Source organism: Periplaneta americana, chromosome 6 (assembly GCF_040183065.1).
Source record: "Periplaneta americana isolate PAMFEO1 chromosome 6, P.americana_PAMFEO1_priV1, whole genome shotgun sequence".
NCBI lineage: Eukaryota > Metazoa > Arthropoda > Insecta > Blattodea > Blattidae > Periplaneta > Periplaneta americana.
This window is the reverse complement of record NC_091122.1, coordinates 86,157,884-86,178,880: the sequence shown is the minus strand read 5'-3', so window position 1 is coordinate 86,178,880 and position 20,997 is coordinate 86,157,884.

Below are 20,997 nucleotides of genomic sequence, written 5' to 3'. Positions count from 1 at the left end.
TAGGGGAGAGTTGGATAAAACAGGATGGTATGATAAAACGGGATACCCGACTTATTTCGTTGGAAAGTGCTGCATGTTACCGAATGATGCGAGGACTTTGTTCTTAGACTAGAAGGGGGCATTATGCATTGCTCACATGCAGAACGAATACGTTAATTTTTGTTGTGTAGAGAAAAGTTTAAAATCAGCTGCTTAACTAAATTGTTTCGATTGATTTTAATTAGCACATTCTGGGATTAAATTCGCAGATTTGAAGAGATAAGTCTCATATAAATAAGACATTATTAGCCTTTAATTCTTTGTAAAGAAAACCGCTGTAGCTTTTACCGTTTTTTGTGACGCCATGTTTTTCTTTACAACTCCTAGTCGGACAAACAGGATACCCTATGGTTTGGCAAAACGGGATAGTATCCCGTTTTATCCAACTTGCATTGTATATGTGGGATTTCACTTTAAATTCTGAATTGAATATGTTCTCGCTATGACAACCAACAATGACAGTGGTTAGGAAGAAGAGGATGGAGACAACGACGAATTCTCTAATTCAAAATCTGAAGAGGGATGATGAAATAAGTGTACTCAATGCCAAGAATGGGCTCATCAGGCGTGCAGTAGTATAGAATCGGAAGACAGCGAATAATTCTACTGTAGCTTTCGTAAATGAAAAATTCTGCAATAGGACTATGAATCAATGTCAACAAACAGGATAGACCTTACATATAATAATTTGATATTCTTCAATTAAGCCCACATACATATTTTAGTACTACTAATACATCAAAAACAGTTTGCGTCACCTGTAGAAGTGGTATTTACACTCCACTTCAAGAAATATCCATAAAACATTTGAAAGCTATCCTTTTAACTGTCTGAAAAACGTAAACAGTAGAAGTCTATCCTAGAAATCGACTGAAAAAGTAAACAGATGTAAACAGAAGTGCAAGAAATCTCATCTCTCAGCGAATATCTCAGGTTAAAACAGTTTTATTTCATTCTAAAGAAATTGAACAATAGCAAGGCGGTCAGTTATGAACTTCAGCCGTGTGAGGATTGTTTCTCTATGTCAGGAAGGACTGGCTTCAAGGCAAGTAGAGAGCTGCTTAGGATTGAACCAGAGTGATGTGGTATGAACCCGGAATCGCTTCCGAAACCCAGGTATTGTCGACGACATGTCTCGTAGTGGTCGTTCACTTGCAACAACAGAATGTGATGACCTATATCTGCGAATTATTGCCACGAGAAACGCTGAGAATACTGCTGGGATGATCAACAATGACTTTCAAACTGCGACAGGGAGACGCGTATCCAATCAAACTGTACAAAACCGATTACATGATAGCAGACTGCACTACAGACGTCCATGGCGAGGCCCAACTCTTACACCTAGGCACCATGAACAACGTTACACCTGGGCAAGAAATCATCACCAATGGACTGTACAAAACTGGCAGAAAGTTCTATTCACGGACGAATGCCGAATATGCCTTGTGCCAGATAATCATCGACAACGTGTGTGGAGAGAATCAGGTAATGCTGCACGACTCAGACACCCCTACAATCGAATGCAATAAGGTAGTGGGTCAGTGATGTTTTGGGGTGGCATTATGTGGGGTCGCGGACAAAATTGGTGTCGATCCGAGGAATGCTGAGAGCTCCACAGTATAGGGACAACATTCTTCAAGCCATAGTAGCACCGTTTAATTAGCACTTCGCAAAAGGATTCATGTTTATGGACGATAATTCCAGAATCCATCGTGCGGCTGTTATCAATGACTTTCATAATCGTGAAGGAATTGCCAGGTTTGAATGGCCCTCATGTTCTCCAGACATGAATCCAATTGAACATGGCTGGGTTGAACTAAAGAGAGCCATTCTTGCTCGCCCTGACCCCACATGCAATCTCGAAGACCTATGCAGAGTTGCTGTTGAAGAATGAGACAGAATGGATCAACAGTTGATAAATGTGGTGTTAGACAGTATGCCACGAAGAATTCAAGCATTAACAGTTCAAGAGGAAGCACTACTCTCTATTGAAGTACTCCAGTCAATACTCAATTTCCATTTGGCCATCCACACCATTGCTATAATTTTATCAACAACTGTTAAAAAAAGTACATTTTCATTCCTTAGCTTTCCTTCTTTTTATCTTTTATTGAAGGTCTGGTTGACAGGTGATACAAAACACTTTTTGGTGTGTTTATTATGCATTATAATAAAAACACACACATTTTTTCAGTTCCTTAACAATATTTTCTTTATTTTAAATAAGTATCCTGTTTTACCCAACTAGTCGGCCAAAACGGGATACTTGCTCACTTTCCAAGAAAATTGTTTTCCCAGTTTAGCTATATCATTATAAGTGAAAATCAAAATGTATTATGAAAGTACATAGAATAGTGGATTCATAAGTAAAAATTGAATTGTTTCCTATCACTCCAACAGGAAATATACAAGATTCCGTGTTAAGTATCCCGTTTTGACCAACTCTCACCGATATATATTCTAAACTGTTTTAGGTTTTCAAGCTTTTATCATTACTAAAGTGCAAGATACAGAGTAAAATGCCTTATGGTGCCCACATATCTCTAACTTCTATTCTTTTTGTAGCAGAAATATACTGTTACTCTCTGTACAATATCCCCAGAATATTATTCCAAATCTCATTAACCTACCGAGTGGAAGTATGCAAAGTATATTGTTTTAAAGAATTTCTATTACTATCTCTTGCATAAATCTAATAGCAAAACGTGTTGAATTTAGTGTGGGGGTAATTTCTTCAATATAATTTTTCCAATTTAACATTTTGTTGATTTGTAACCTAAGAAATTTGCTTGTTGTTTGTATTAAGGACAATTATTAATTATTTGGCTTGAAATTTGCGAGGTTGAATTTCGGCAGGTTTCAAATTCGATTTTGTTAGTTTTGTTACAATTTAATACTAATTTATTGGCTGAGAATCAGTAACATATTTTGAGAAGAATTGCCTCTGTTGAAGGATGGAATGTGTTGGAGTTAGTGGCTGTAAAATCTATATTGTGTCATCTGTAAAACCTGAACGGAATCCTGCTTGTTCTGCTGATTGCTGTTCATCGAGGAGTTTTTAGTCTGTTTGTATTTATTGTGAGAAAGAGTTTATAGAGACATCACATTAATAGGTCTGTAATTACTCAGGTCATTCTTTCAATCTTTCTTGTGTAGTAATATGATTTTACTTGTCTTCTCTGCAATCTCCTCACATCCCAAGACATCGTCTCATTATATCATCACCAGAAAGCACCGAGAAGTGATGGTGTAATGAGCGATGTCTAAAGGTGGAGATGAAATAATTTTACCTCTAACAAAATAATTGCTTAACTGGATCTTGGATAATAATTACAGACCTATTAATGTGATGTCTCTATGAACTCTTCCTCATTTATGGGGCGACAAATCACGGCACTCTTTAGATTCAATAGAATCATATATGGCAAAGATAAGACGATGATATGAGAACTATGACGTGTGGTCGGTGTATCGAAAGCGGAGGAAATTTCGATGCACGCGCCACTGAGTGTCGTACGCTCTCTTGTCGAGGCTAGTCTCAAAACAAACGTCGCGGACATAGAATAAGTATTATACTAACTCTATGGTCGCGAATGAAGTCAAGGAAAGCGGTGTTCTCGCTCCTAGATACGTCACATAGCTAGCGAGAACGGTGAGCATACAACGATAACAGGAGGAGAGCGGGGATAACAAGGGAATACAAGGAGAACAAGGTGAACACAAGAAGAACAACAAGCAATTAATATATAGAAGCACCATCTACTATTATATATTCAGTTTATGGATCAGATATTTTTATCGCAACAGGTTTCAACTGACTACAAATAATTATTGGAACAACATTTATCCTTTGTTACGCACTTAACCTCGTATTTATTTAGGGAAATACAAGGAAAACAAGAGGACGACTACGAACAAAAAAAATAATAAAAAATTGATACAAGAATAGCAGGGATATTTTACGTAGAACAACGGAGTGATAAGAAGAACAAGAGGTTATAAAAAGTACAAGGAGACGGCAAGAGAACAAGTGGAATACAATGGTAATAACGGAAATAGAAGCAGTTGTGGTGAGAGGTGATTGCATTTTTATGTGAAGGTCAATTCCAGAGTTATACCCGCATTCCTAGTGAGAAGCAAGGCATAGATCTATGTTAAAAGTGCATTGAATAGGCTTACCAGTTGTTAATAAAATGTGTGTGGTAAGAAGTTCTAGACACGCTCAGAACTCTTGTTGCTCGTCTTGGCGCGATGACTGAGTAAGGTGGGTGCTCCTGTTATGGCCATGTTCCTGATATGGCCACCCCCCTATTGTGAGTTAGTTAACTAAAAAATCCGCTAAATTGCAGCAGCATCTAGTGAAAGGGCATCCTGGTATGTCACTTGATCGTTTTCCACCCAGTCAGGTTGAGCAATATTGCGTCAGTTGCCTGTTTTGCGGTTTTCATGTGACCTCTTCTTATTTTTCTCTGGTAAGTCTCCTTTGTTTTATGCATGTTTTTCAAAGACATGTTTCATGAAAACCATAGTACTCCATTCAGTTTTTAATGTTCTGTTGATTGGTGTTGTCGTTGATGGCGTATCTTTTACGAGTTATTCATAATCAAACGATTTTCGTGAAAGCTTACCTGCTCCTGATATGGCCATATCAAATGCACCATGGCCATATCAAGTTCATTTCACTTTTATTTTTTCACCTGACAAATTTACATGCATTATAGCTGGGATTACGCAAAAATTTTGTATTTTAAGAAAAACAACTTAATTTTTTTTTTATGGAAAAACCTGTTTTGACTACACTTTTTAATTATAAAAAAGATTAGGCCTGTTAAGCGTCATTTTTATTCATTTTACACCAATATTATTTAATTTTAGCACAACTGCGCTATCAAACTGAAAATAATCACGATTTGTAGAACATGGAACAAGGGTGGCCATATCATGTGCACATGTTCCTGATATGGCCACTAGGTAGACTTTTGGAATTTGGGACTTTTTGGACAATGAAAGCTATTTTTATGGGGAAAGGAAATTGTGTTTAAGAAAGTCCATTAGACTGAGAACGAGTAAGAAGAAAGTGGTTAACATTTTTTTCAAAATGGCGTCTAGAAAAATTCTCAAACCTTAGCATGGCCATATCAGAGACACCTACCTTATGTGTCGATTCCCCTGTTTAAACTAAAATGTGAAGTAAATGTTTCCTCTCGAAATCGAACTCTAATTTGATTATTTTTAAAATAGCTTCTTTGGCAAATATTTTCAAGGTATTTAACAATTTAACTATTCAACTCCAAGCCTTTCACAATGATATTTTTAAAATGAGTGAAGAATTGAACAATGCTTTTATACAAATGTTTGCTTTCAAGTTATTGTGTTAATGATGGGAATTTTGTAGGTTCTCCATTTATTATATTTCTGAAGAAAATAAATTTAGTGCGACCGTTAGTGTTTTGGAAATAATCGAATAGCATTTTAAAAATCTTTGAATACGATTCAAACGTTTTCCAGAAACTGAGAGTGAAGAGGTAATACCTGAGATTCGATTAAAACTCTTTTCACATCAAAGACATCAGTTCCACTGATATCCTTTCTAACCTTAAAAAATAAATCCTGTATGAAATGCCTATTCTTGGTTCACTGAAAGTAAATTTCGAAAACGTATCTGTATTCGACTTTCATACTACTGCTCACAACAAGCCTAATGATCATAGAGACAATATCATTTTTTCTTCCTGCCATTCGCATTCCCATGACTGTATTTTTGTAATGAATCGAAATGAACATATTAACCGCTTCAATCCAGAACCAGCTATGATCCTTTAGCTTGAGATTAATCGTCTTCGTAAGTGCTAAGGGTGTCAGATAGAAGTTTACTCACTACACTAATAACACGGGTCTGTGATAAATAAGTTTAATTTTATCTCACCTTTATGTATTTTTGTGTGCTGAAGCAAGAAATGATATCAAGAATGGCACGTTACGCACCACTTTTTTTACACAAAACTATATTTTATGTTTTATATTGTCAATATACTAGCGATTTGCTGCATCCATAACCCAGTGCTCTAAAGTAAAATGTTGTACTAACCAGTTGATGGGGATCAGGAGCATAATCTAGAAGGCTGTGTGATGTAGAGAGTGGAAGTCATGAAGGGTTTACCAGTTTCAACTTAATAGTTTAATAAGATATTTAGGATTATAGGATTACTCAAAGAAAAAGCTGAGCTCTTACGCTCCAGATTAAAATAAATAAATTTGCTGGCACCAGAAACATTTAATATTTCTTCATCGATACAGGCGTAAAGAAGAGGAATTTACTCCCTACTTTTCGCAAGAGGGTGCCTTAGTGTTGAGCAATGATATTCCTCGTTTGATACAAAACTTAATGTTCAGTACGAAGTGGATGAATGGAGACTTTTATCGATTTCTCCAAAAGAAGTCTTAAGACAGTGATAAGTGCTTTTGCACAGTGACTACGAGTATGCTTCCTTACCTGTTGGTCATTCGGTACACCTTAAAGAAACTTATGAGAATCTTGAACTGGTTCTTATAAAGGTAAACTATAAGGATTCATAACTGGATAATCTGTGGAGATGTGAGAGAGTTGTGTATGCTTCTTGGTCAGCAGGCAGGGTATATTAAGTTTCCATATTTCTTCTGTGAATGGGACAGCAGGGCAAGAAGCAGTCATTGGAAACAAAAACACTGACTACAAAGAATATTTCTTGAACCTCACACAAGAGGTAAAGCAACAACTGTAACTTCACCATGAAGAGAAAAAGGTGGTATAAAGCATTTGACTAAATGTGAGTTGTTAATTATGACAATCTAATAATTTTCGTGAAATATACCTTCAATATTTGCCACAGGACATGTTTCATTTCATCACTTTTCCATAATAAATTCAATAAAGCTACATTCATATTGCTAAAAGTGCCAATGCATTTTGCGGAAAAATGATACGTGATAGAGAAAATCTGAGCTTGGATTTGGTTTAAGGATCCCAAGAAACTACAAATGTTGCATACATTTTTATAAAAGTTTTATGACCCTTAATTTTGAAGGTCTGTGTAATTCGGAACTACATGAATTATTACGGTAATTAATAAAATATTTAATCACATGCTTTCGTTAAAATATATTTGATTCTTTGTTACTTTTATGTACTAAATAATATTTTGTTACTTACAACTGGGTTGTAACTTTTCTCACTTTAAATATAGACTATAATTTACTTAATTATTTTCGATTTAATGTAGTTTATTTTAGATTTAGGTTATGGATTATAATTTGAATTATGCAACAATCTCGGGTGTACACAGTTGACACGAAATTATCTGTATTAAGCGAACAAACATAGTTGCAAATTACTGTCCTAGAGCGGTGGTATTCAAAGGATGGTACGTGTACCCCTTAGGGAGTAAGCAAAATCTTAAAAAGCATATACTGTATATATTATTTCGTCATAAACACTGAATAATCAGGGACAGATTCAGGATAAGCCAAACGTCGTGTAATTTTGTTTTTTTTATAAATGTTTATGTGATAGGTAATAAATTTATTGCTTTGAAGCTTGATTCTCTTTTCATAATAATCAAAACTTGTGATTTATGCTCTGAATGTCATTTATAAAGTTATTTTTTTTGTAAATATGCATAACTTTAAATTTGAGTAGGTACGCAAAAAGTTCTTAGAGAGTACTTAAAGTTAAAAAAAAAAAAAAAAAAAAAAAAAACAAATCCATACATTGCACCTACATATTAAATCATGATAAATGCAGAACAAACAAGAGAAGATTTCAAGCTAGTCACAAGTCGTGTAATCTTTGTTGTTATTAATTTTTATATACTATAAAAGGCTATAACAAATTTTTACTTAGTTTGATTCTCCTTTCTGTCATTTAAAAGTTCTAATACAGTAGCCTACATTATTCCGAAGTCACTTTTAAATTTATTTTAGTTTTAATTATGTTTAGCGGATTATGCACTAACAATTTGGAAATAGCTACAAGGTTTATGGAAATTGTTTCGGAGTACGTGGAGAGAAAAGATTGAATATGAATATTCTAGAGAATATCTGTTTATTGCATGTCGTTGTATTACATTTTTCTAAAAATTTTGTTTTGTTTTGTTTTACAATATATTCTTCCTTTGTATCTTATAATGTTACATTATAAATAACATTATGAACCTAGTTGCTTGCGTAAATTTGTTACACATTAACATTATTAATCCTCTTTTAAGATCCTTTCATCACAACTTCATATTCTTTACCTTTTATGTTGACATTTTAAAATATTTTAAGTTTTAACTCATCGTCATTTCGGAGCGTAATTTGTACAATGTGATCTCGTCGCCATCAAATTGTGTTGATTTATTTAATTAATTGTACATCTAAAATTAATATGTTAAAACACAAATCCCATCTAAATGGCACGACACTGAAAACAAAATCTTGAGTTGAATACAACCGCCCCCAGTGTTTGTAATTTAAATATTTGTTATTTTACATAAAAATCTGTATCGTGCTAGTCTTCGTGGAATCGCATTCGGCTGCTCTAGGCGAGAGGCTTAGGTAGTCTCTCATTGCTGACGTCACGTTTCATTGGGTATTGATGTTATTTCCCTGGGTGCATGTTAGTTCTGATTCGTGATAACTAAAATCTTCTTACAATGGCCTCCGCATTGTACAGCCCATTCCGGTAGAGTAAACTGAGTGTAGGAGGGGATAGGAGGGGCGTTGGAAAATAACGTAAATGTTATTGCCAGTTTTAAATAAATTAAGAGACAGACTTTTTTGTAGCCAGATATTTCAGCTACCAATAATAACTTTCGTATAAATCATACTACTTCACAGGGGATTGAAAATGGTTTCCTCGTTAGTAACGAGAAAATTTTTAATAACTTTAATAGTTTTCGAGAATAATGTAATATTATAAGGTCCAATAATTAGTTACAATATATATTAATATATTCGTCACACTGTTTATTATTTTCTTCAAATGGAAATGATTTATGTACGTGTAATATTGTAATTTTATTAAAAATGAAATATTTTGAACTTATTCTATTTTTAATGTCATATATTTGTCCGAATGATTTTAGTTATGAATTAATTCTTCTTAGAATAAAAATTTTCCCTCTTGCTCTCATATAATACAAAGTGTGAGAATAAGAATGTAGTGTTCATTATTTTTAAGGAAATATAGGCTACGTTTTCAGCAGATGAGAGTTAAGTTTGAGTATAACAAAAAAACTTGTTGCACAATTTAACAAAGTAGAAGAAAAAATAATACAGTATTTACGCAAAAAAAATGGTGAATTAATTATCCACATTGGCCATTTTCTCATAAAATCTATCCTGTTAGCATGAGAGTAGTTCCACGATAATAATAAAATATGTCTGTATTACTGTATTATTGTAGGAAGTCCACACCTGTGAAGTAACGGCTAGCGCGTGTGGCCGCGAAACCAGGTGGCCCGGGTTCGAATCCCTCCCGGAGCAAGTTACCTGATTGAGGTTTTTCCGGGCTTTTCCCTCAACCCAATGTGAGCAAATGCTGGGTAACTTTCGGTGCTCGACCCCGGACTCATTTCACTGGCATTATTACCTTCACTTTATTCAGACGCTAAATAACCTGAGATGTTGATACAGCGTCGTAAAATAACTCACTAAAAATACTAATAATAAAAAAATTGTATTATTGAGTGAAATTTGTACAGAAGTGAGATATAGCTGGAATTGCCTTTCAAATCTTATTTGTTGGAGGTAGACCTGTTGGGAATCCTTCAAGCTGGGTTTGTGTAGGATCTTTGTTCTTCAATAAATAATATCATTTTTTTTTATTTTTTTGGAAAATATTTACACTTTCTTTACATTGATTTCGAAAAGTTCTATGACAGTATAAGAATAGGTTTTTTTTGTTTAGAACTAAGAGAGCATGAAGTACCACAAAAACTATAAGATTAACTATTAAAATGTTGCAAATGCAAAATTAAAATAAGTAATCACCTGTCTCACAATTTCTTGATGAATTCTGGTGTTCAGCATGGAGATAGACTAACAAATTTAATATAGGTCCTTCTGGCTTACGCAAACGAAATTATCCTAACAAGGAAAGCGGAAGAAAACATGAAACAATTACTGTATTCAGACGTTTGGCCAATGATTCAAAAGACTCCGGTTAAAAATTCAATGCCTCTAAAATAAAATATGAACGTGTGATTACACTGAAATAATATAAACACGTGTAATATAGAACATTTAGAATTTAAAAGACTAGAACTATATAATATCTGGGATGTACTGATTAACAATGAAAACTTTTGAGAATGAAATCACTAGCCGCTTAAAACTAATGCAAACAAATGCTACTACAGTCCCCAAACAAGTCTGAGAACAAAAAATATCTTCTTCAGAACAACAAAAATAAGAGTCTACAAAATAGTAATATTACTTTTTGTTTTTATACTGAGTGGAAACGTGGATTATGAAAGAAATCAGTAAAATGTCTTATTACACTTGAAAACGAAAAGATTGGAAAATATTTTCAGTTCCATTCTAGCGAAGGGTACATGGCGAATCCCAAACAATAGTGAATTGAAAAGCCTGTATGAAGATCCAGATATAGTGGCACTGGTGAAAATCCGAAGACTACAATGGAAAGGCTATATTATACGTCGATATCAGACAGAAGAGAAGAATTGAAGGGTTCAGAGTCATAGTGGGCCAAGCGCCATTTATTAAAAACGGAGAAAGCAAGGGTTAAAGTTAAGTGAATACCATAGTTTAATGAATATTGACATAATTTAGTTTTAAAGTGTATACTTTATATTACTTGCTATATGTTTCCATTAAATGATGTAATAATTTCATTTTAACCCTTATTTTCTACGGTTTTAGTAAATGGCGCTTGGCCCACTATGGTTCTGAACCCTTCAATTCCAGGGAGAAAAGGCCACTTTGTGGATGGAAGTACCAAGTAGACAACGAGCTCCACTTACTGAGAGACCATCTATACTCAACAAGACTACAAAGAAGAGTCAAACAGAATCAGATACATAGCACAAGAAAACGGATTCAACCCTAACATAATAAAAAAAAAACATTATTCAATGTGTTCAGAAAAACAGTTTTGTAATTTTATATGTAATGTACAGTATTTAAGAATTTGTAATTAATTCAAATTAATGTAGTAGATACGTGTTAAATTCAAGTAGCAAGACTAGGTTACCCACGTCAAATGAATTCTCCTTGTAATAATATAAACTATCAGTTTATAGCTATAACCCTAATGTACTTTCGGGTAAGATAGGGTTCAAGAAATTATATATTCAAATAAATAAATAAATAAAAAACATAATAAAAAAGACAAAACAGAATTACAAAAAAAAAAAAACATAGGAATACAACACAAACACAAGAACACGAAAAATACACCACACTAACATACGAAAACAAAAGCAAACAAAGATCACATCACCATTCAAGAAATTAAATTAGAACATCGCATACAGAAGACAAAACACTCTACAAAACCGCCTCAACACACAAACAACACATAAGTACAAACAAATACAACCACACAGATGTACAAAAACTCAAATGCAATGCCTGCAACGACTTCTATATAGGACAGACAGGCAGATCATTTCAAACACTTTACAAAGAACACATCACAGCCATAACCAAATCACAAAACACTTCTACATACGCTGAACTCATCATAAACGCCAACCACTTCTACAGCAACATAAACATAGACATGGAAATTCTACAACTCCAACCGTAAAACCAGAAATTAAACACACTGGAAAAATACGAAATATATAGGCACACAAAAACACACCGAATCAAATCTTCAACACAGAACTCAATTTCAGAGCATACACACTTTTTGACTCCACATTACACTATACAAACACATCCCCACAGGAAACAATCACAAGGCGCGAAGACCACCCCGTTCTGATGATTTCCACCGGTCGAAACTAGTCAACAAGATAACTTAGTTAATTATCACGTGAAAACATATACATATATATATATATATATATATATATATATATATACTTTATATTCCGAAATAAATACTGAATACTACATTAATAAAGTAAAAATAATATATCAATGAAAATTAAAGATAACTATACTTCTACCACAGCAAAATATAACTAGTTAACGAAAATAGTATGCGTTTCGTATTATTATTACGGCTTATGCCACTTTGTGATAGGGAAACATTACCACTGTTAGCGTTCGAAAGCGTCATTTACAAGGAGAGAGAGAGAGAGACATTTTCTCTTTGAGTTTAAAATTAAAAAATAATAAGTAGCATTAGTAAAGCAAAATGTGAGAACAGTACTTTTTATGTTAAAATATTCCAGTTTTATAAAAGTTTAAGAAATAAAAGAGGAACTTAATGACTTCCTCAAACGAAACCAATAAGCTACCCTTTGTTACGTTAGGATTGTTATGCTATCGTAAATAAGAGTACAATTATTATATTTCATTGAAATTAAAATTCCTTCATAAACAAAATTGTGTGCTTTCATTTGTTGACACCTACATTATATTAAAAGTAAGTGGATATAAATTACGCACCGCATAAGTAGAATAAGATTTAAAACTATAGTTGTGTGTGGAAACTGGAAATGTACTGTGAAGTTTGGTAAACTTTACCATAAAGAAAAGTAAATTAAATCATATCACCCCTGCTAGTGACTTAAAACAATAAAAAATGCTTAAATAATCGAGGAAAAAATGAACATTAGAAATATGTTTAGTGCATCTGATATGGTTGACATTTATTTTTGTCCAAGTTTACCCAAATTTACGATATGGGAAATATTTAATGTAAGGGGAAATAGAGAGGAAGTATGCCACGCAATATATCCTATAACGTCTTCCCTAAAAGTCTTTTCCTCCAAGAAAAAATCGAAGTGATGCCTCTGTTTGTGTTTATGTTTACATCACTGCTACTTCCAACGGAATTGACAATTGCATCTAAAGACTCCATATTGCCTACATTACACAATACAGCTCAGAAGATAGATACAGGGCTAATGGTCACGTGCTTTACACTATGTGACTGTAACATATACCTTTGTTGCAAGGAATGTTTATGTCTTTCAGCTAGCAGAATACGACAGTGTGTTGGCTCCTGGTGAGATTATTTTTAAACCCAGTATGATAAATGGTACAAATAGAACGAGAAATCTCTATTCCACAATAAATTAAACATGAGACAAAATGTAACTTAGACCTTATTCGGCCGGATGCTACACTTATGAACATTAGTTCTTATTATTCCCGTTGATGAGAATGTTCTGAGAGAATTACATATATAATTATATATATATGGTATGGTTAAAGATCCTAATAGAACTGATATTTCACTCTTGCGGTGAATTTCGATGAAATCCGGAGGGCCTAATTAGTGAAATCCATTCTCCTCAACTCCACGCTGGGGCCCCTGGGATATTTGAAGATGCGAAAGAGAGTGGTGTGTGGAAAGCAAGAGGAAGCTACCGCATTTACATTTCCCAAGAAAAACTGAAAACATGGCATATAAGAGGAGTGATAGTAGGAGGAGGAAGAATAAAGAGCGTAAGACTTGCTGGCGTTGTTAGCACAAGAGGACATGATACTAAAGGATATGCTACTGGAGCTAAATGACAGCTGTGAGCAGTATGGAATGAAGATAAATGCAAATAAGACGAAGATCTTGATCACAGTAAGAAAAATAAAGAAGGTGAAGTTTGAAAATAATTCTAAAGGAAGCAATAGAGCAAGTTGATAGCTTCAAATATTTGAGGTGTACTATAAGCAGTAACATGAGCTGCTGCCAAGAAATCAAAAGGAGGATAGCAATGGTAAAGGAAACTTTTAATAGAAAAAGGAGCATCTTCTGCGGATCTCTGGAGAAAGAACTAAGGAAGAGACAGGTGAAGTGCTTTTGTGAAGTGTGGCACTTTATGGGGCAGAAACTTAGACATAGCGACGAAGTGAAGAGAAGCGAATAGAAGGATTTGAAATGTGTATATGGAGAAGAATGGAACATTTGAAGTAGACAGACAGAATAAGAAATGAGACTGTGTTGGGAAGAGTGGGTGAAGAAATAATGATGCTGGAACTGATCAGGAAGAGGAAAAGAAATTGATTGTGTCAGTGTCTAAGAAGAAACTGTCTTTTGAAAGATGCACTGGAAGGAATGATGAACGGGAAAAGAGTAAGGAGCTGAAGAAGATATCAGAGATAGACGGCATTGAGATATATGGATCATATGAGGAAACAAAGAGGAAGGCAGAAAATAGAAAAGATTGGAGAAAGCTGGGCTTGCGGTGAAAGATTTGCCCTTGGGCGTAACATTATGAATCAATTAATATTATGTTTTATATACAGAAATTATAAGAATGAAATCGGAAAAATAAAGTAAAAAACAGCATGTACAGTGGACATATCAGAGATTACAGGGAGTGCGTCCGTATATTATTCAGAAGAGAGAAGAAACTTGGAATAAAAATATACGTTATAAGATCGACTTGGAATTTTAAATCTCTAAAGAGCTACAAAATCATAGTAATTGACATTTTACTTACTATTTGTTGACTAGTAATTGACATTTTACTTACTATTTGTTGAGGTTTACTTTAGCCAGAATCATTAAAAAATATATTTATATAACATTTTACCGGAAATTCCCTACTTATATTATGAAACATAGGCATAATGAGACATTTAGGTGTATAAGCACTTTTCGAGAGAACGTGTATGTATGGAGAGAAATGAATAAATCATACTAAAAATTCATAAGACAGATTCCAAACAAGAGTTATTGTCACGTCTTGGGTTTCTGCCGTCATGGAGAATTGCTCCGAATCAACAGACATAATACGGTTCGTTCTCTCATCGCAGTTTCAATCCGTCAGAATGCTTCCTATGAGGTTTATGAGGAGGTTGGTTGCGTCTCTTCTGATGGCTCTACTAGACGGGCTGATATCATCATAATTGATCGGCAGAAGGATAAGAGTGTCATTCTTGATCCCACAATCCGTTCTGAGATGCATGAGCAACAGCCACAAGAGGTGTGTCGTGAAAAACAAGTCATATATGAGCCTTGTTGTCAGCATCTTGGAGCACAATACCACATTACACATTGGACATTTTTTGGGCTCATGTTCGGTGCCCGTGGCACGATCCCACGTGAAACTTTAAATCAACTTAAACAATATAAAATTTCTGATGTAACGATTGATGCCATAGGATCTCACGTGTTAAAATCATCCTTAGCTATAATTAGTAATCATTTGTACCCAACAAAATTTTTATTGTAAATGATTTCCTACGTTTTCTTATCTTAATGTTTTTTCTTTTTCTTTCCAAGTGTCACAAAATTGTTTTGTTTACTTATTATTCTTTATGAATTGATTAGTAGGCCGATCTATCGAACCCTTATTTAGGGCGGCTTTTGTTTCTACAAATTATCTATCCATTTCCTAGGAGACATTAAGAAATACGGACAAATTTTGACATTAGGACGGAATTGGTTATGACAACATACATTTAAAGAAGTAAAATAAACGAAAAAAGCGATAGTAAGAAAATGAAAAATGAAGACGGACTATGGGAGGATAAATGAGGAAATAAAGATTCTGAAAACAAGATAATGAGTGACATGAAAAATAATAGTGTTACGAAGTAAATACAAAAAGAATCAAAACATGAGAGGATGAACGTAGTGGCATGAGGTTAAAGCAACAAAATCAGAAAGAAAATAGATAAGAAAGCAGTAAACGAATAAGAATATGAAAGTGATAATAAGTAATGTGTGGTATTTTTGAGTTGGTTATTTAACGACGCTGTATCAACTAACAGGGTAATTAGCGTCGATGGAATTGCTGATAGTGAGACGGTACTTGGAAATGAGGCGCAGGAGTCGCCATGGATTACCTGACATTTGCCTTACGGTCGTGGGAATCTCGGGAATTAACCAAGGGGAAAATAACCAAGCTGCAATCTAACCCAAGCCCAGGCGCATCTCTGGATTAGTAGACAGACGCGCCTACCGTCTGTGCTATACCGGTGGCTTCATGTGGAATTAAAGAATGAGAAAATACTAGGAGGGATGTAAGAATGTGAGAACATATTAAATAAAACAGAAAGAAACGGAGGACAAAGATGCATAAATAAATGAAGTAATGGAGAGGAAGAAAATGAAATATTAAATATAAAAACAGAAAAAATGAAATAAACACGTGCAGGAAACAAGAAAACTGTCGCACAAGAATGAAAACTGAAGCGTAAAAAACATTTCTGTTAAAATTTGGCTTGAATTCTTGTAATCTGCACATTCCTAGGGTTGAGTTTTTATTAACGTTGATCGCATTCATCCGCCATGGGCTTCCAACTCCTATTTCTCTTCACATCCTATAGATTTAAAATTGAAATTGTGGAATCGAAGCACATTATATTCGATACAATATTCTAAAAGATATACAAGTATAAAACAGCGTAGATGTCACCACAAAAGGGATGTTGAAATGAGTGCTGCTGGACCATTTTCACTCGCTGCACTGATAGCAATTACTCCACTCGCTGCACATAGTGGGGATTGATGGATTGAAACTTTCAGAGTGCATAAAAAAGTATGCAACGCGTCATTTTAGGCCGCCATCATCACATCCAGCAGAGTCGTCAAACTTGTTTTTCTTTTTTTATCTTGCAGCTAATCGAAGCTCGGTTCCTCCTTAGCTAAGAGCCACTGTTCGGAATTTCCAAATAGTGCATTCAATAATAGCACTCATACCAAACACATATTTGATTCTAGTTCGTTTGAGATCTCATTGTAAAGAATGTAGATATGGCCTTCCACTGGAGCTCAAGTGATATTGTTTGCTGCCTCCAACCCAGGAGCTCGGATCGATTTGATTTCTGGCTGTGAAATAATAACGATTTATCTTCTTTCCATTAGGACTGTGAGTTCCTTGGCTTGTTTCTCCTGTGTTGTTTCAAGCAATGATCTTGCATGATGCTGGTCACATGGCAGTTACTCATAAATTTTGGGAGGACTTTAACAAATAGCCGAGTTCTTGAAGTAACATTCGTGATGATGACAGTTATAATGATGATGATATTGCAAAAGCAATCACATTGATAGCACTACCCAACAAAAAAATTGTTATGCCTCTACGATAAAAATAGGTTATTCTTAACGAAAAAGTTGCGCTGATTATGAAAATCGCCATAGCAATCTCCTATTATGTCAGGTTAAAACGATATAAACACATTTAGAATCTCACATATGCGGTGTCAGATAAAATATTATGTTAGATTAATTCTTATGAAATAATAACATAATAAGGTATAAAGTACCCAAATAAGAGACATTTTTTTAACTGCTTATAAATGAGGATGGGAATAGACATTTTTAATCTGAATGAGTGGAATACATACAGCATTTCGTCTATTTTTAGAATTGACAATACAAATTTTAGTCAGTTATTATTATTTTTAATTATAAAAAGAAGTAAAACTGGGAAATAATGATGTTTTGGAAAGAGGTTCCAAATAAGAGACACGTGTTATTTAACTTTATTTTTGAATATGGAAAAAATTATTTTCATTGGGTGAAAATTGAAGCAATATATAACATTCTTAAATCATGTAGATACTTTAATAAATTCAGGAACATTTTAAAATTGAAGGGACCAGTGCAACAGTGGTCTAAGTCCTCTCAACAGAAATTCTGTTGTTTATTTGAAATCTTTCCAAGTGAAATTAAGATGGTGTACGAAAATAACACAAAGTCGGTAAAATCGGACATGAATGTACTAATCTTACTTAGGCTACTATTGCTAACGTCAATATTTTACTAGAGAAAGAAAAAAATGGTAGAATATTAAACTTCGATCTCCATATTTTAAATTTAAGTTGATTGCACTTATTTTGTGGCCCCTTTAATTGACACAATTCTTATTTCGCTGTATTGAGCAAGTTGGACAAATAAAAAGTTCATCAGAGCCGCAGCCTTCATGTGCCCAATGACGACATTTTGAACACTCAGTCTATTTCTCCCGCCTGGGGCCCTAATGTCCTCTGAAAAAAAAATCCAGTGCAAAGCAAGCACTCTCCATCATCATAATTTTCTCTATATTCCGAGTCACTAGAGTTAATTAATTGCATTTCCACATCGGATTCTTCACTACTGGACGAACTCAAGCAGTGCTTCTTGGACTGAGCTTTTCTGTGGTTTTTGTTGTTTTTCGAATAACTTGCGAGTTCCATCTTTTCTTTGTTTTTTCTTATCTAAACTCTTTCTCATTTGTTTCTGTTAAAGAGTTGATATTATGATAGCTCCTTTTCCTGCCCTAGATACTTTACATGCGACTCCTCACTTGTTGAAACTTGCGGATCTTGAGGTGGTTACTGCTGCTTCTGTAACTGTGATATAACTAAAGTCACCGTTTCTGGCACGTGAAATAAGTAATGGGAAAGTTGAGAGAGAATAACTTATCTGTGCCACAGTCTATGGGCATGAAAGCTGAAAACTGTGATTGGCAGATTGTTGACGTCACATCTGTTTAGGAGATGGTACGACTCTCAGCCAAAATGGTAACAGATGCCACTGAATAGACAGTGTACTCAAGGACACATCCCAGAAACGCAAAGTACGAGTGTCTTGCCTTTGACGCAATCAGTGGCCAATAAGACTGACAACTGTGATTGGCAGATTGCTTACATGACGTGTTGGGTGTTACCAACGCTGGCACTGGCTGTAGTGGCGATATTTACACAGGCACAACGAAATTTCGAAACCAGGAATGAAAATTAAATTTAATAGTTTTAATAATTGCACAAGATTTTTATTTGAAATATGTGGAGAATATTTCACAAATTACGTACTTATGTTTTGAGCTTTATGTATGTATGTATGTATGTATGTATGTATGTATGTATGTATGTATGTATGTATGTATGTATGTATGTATGTATGTATGTATGTATGTATGTATGTATGTATGTATGTATGTATGTATGTATGTATTTACACTGCAAGTGGGCAAGCACCCGGTGGCAGTGGTATATACAATATTAACAATACACGGTTAAATGATAAGCAATACACAATAAAATTTACAATACATAATACAATTTACAACACATATACAATTTTATACACAATACAATAAGAATACACAATACAATTTAACACAATAATAATAAAACATAAAATAAAACACCTAATTTTACAACACAACCTACATAATTATGTATAGGTCCTACATAAGTTTCAATAGTCTTTCACTTTACTCTCATCTCATTCCCTGTAGTGGCACTATGACGCATTTCACTGACACTTTAGCACACATTTCACTGACACTCTGTAACACATTTCACTGACACTATAGAACACATTTCATTGACGCTATAAATTATCACTGATCGGAACTGTTCACTGCACTGTAAAACCATAACTTCACTGACTCACCTCGCTTCACTGATACAACAGTTCAAATAAGTCAAATAATTGCATTCTTATGCATACTTATAAACAGAACTACATTTAAACTAAACATTTCTAGTCTAAGGCCCTCTTACACGCTATTTTTAAATAATTTACAATTCAAACCAAGGAAGTAAACTCGTCAGGCTAGATAAATACATGTCACCTTAAAAAATTAAATGTTGAATGTCACCTTAATTTTAATTTTCACTTTATACACAACTCTTTAAATTATTCTTGAATCTCCTTAAGGAAGGACAGCCCTCAAAGACCGCTGCAGGTAGGTCATTCCAATCATTTATAGTTCTATTTAAAAATGAGAATTTACCTACATCCGTTTTCTGTTTCCTACATTTGATTTTAAAATCATGATCGTTCCTACCATAGTACGTTGGCTTTTCTAACCGAGCCGTTATGTCTACCCATGCTTTCTGACCTAGATGTGCTCTATACAATGATGTTATTCTAGTTTTCCTACGTCTGTTTTCCAAAGTTTCCCATTTAAGTTCTTTTATCGTATCGTTCCCATCTTCTCTTTTACCTTTAACAAATTTAGCTGCCCTGTACTGGATTCTTTCTAAGGAATTTATCTGATATATTCTATAGGGATCCCAACACGTAGTTCCGTATTCCATTAACGGTCGCACTAACGTTAGATATGCTATTTCCCTCGATTTGGGGCTAGCCTTTCTCAAGATTCTCATAATAAAGTGAAGTGCCCTCCATGCTTTGCCTGTAACATTATCAACATGCTCTCCCCAAGAAAGTTTGGAGTTTAAATACACTCCTAGGTATTTACAACATTGTTCTTGCGGAATTACAACACCATTGAATTCGTAATTAAGACTAGTTTCCTCTCGGGTTTTACAAAATGTTATAGATTTACTTTTAGAACCATTTATTTTCATCCAATGCTTTAACGCCCAGTTGTAAATGTTATTCAAGTCTGTTTGAATAGCATCTACATCTGAATTATTTCTAATCTTTCTATAGATAATGCAGTCGTGTGCAAATAGCCTTACATTTGATGTAATATCCTGGCATAGGTCATTTACGTATATTATACGTGGAAACTTCCCTTGTAAATATACAAATCCACTACAGTCCTTGTTGAGTGCCTTAATAAATTTTTTCATCAGCCCAAGTTTTACGTGTAAGGGACAGTAGCGGCTCGCCATAAAAAAACAGGTGAAGTGCTGTTACATACACAAATCCATGAACAGTTTTACCAATATAATGAGTAGGCCTACTATTCGTAAACTACGTACAATTCTACATGCAAACAGGAGAATTAATTTATTTCAGGACTCACCCAATTTCTTTCTTACCAAGTCAATCCTCCTATCTTTTAAAGCAGCAAACCTGTCGATGATGTCTTTATAAAATGTCTGAGTTTAACTGAGAGTGGATAGTATATCTCTATGCAATGCTATGGTACTAATTATGAAAGT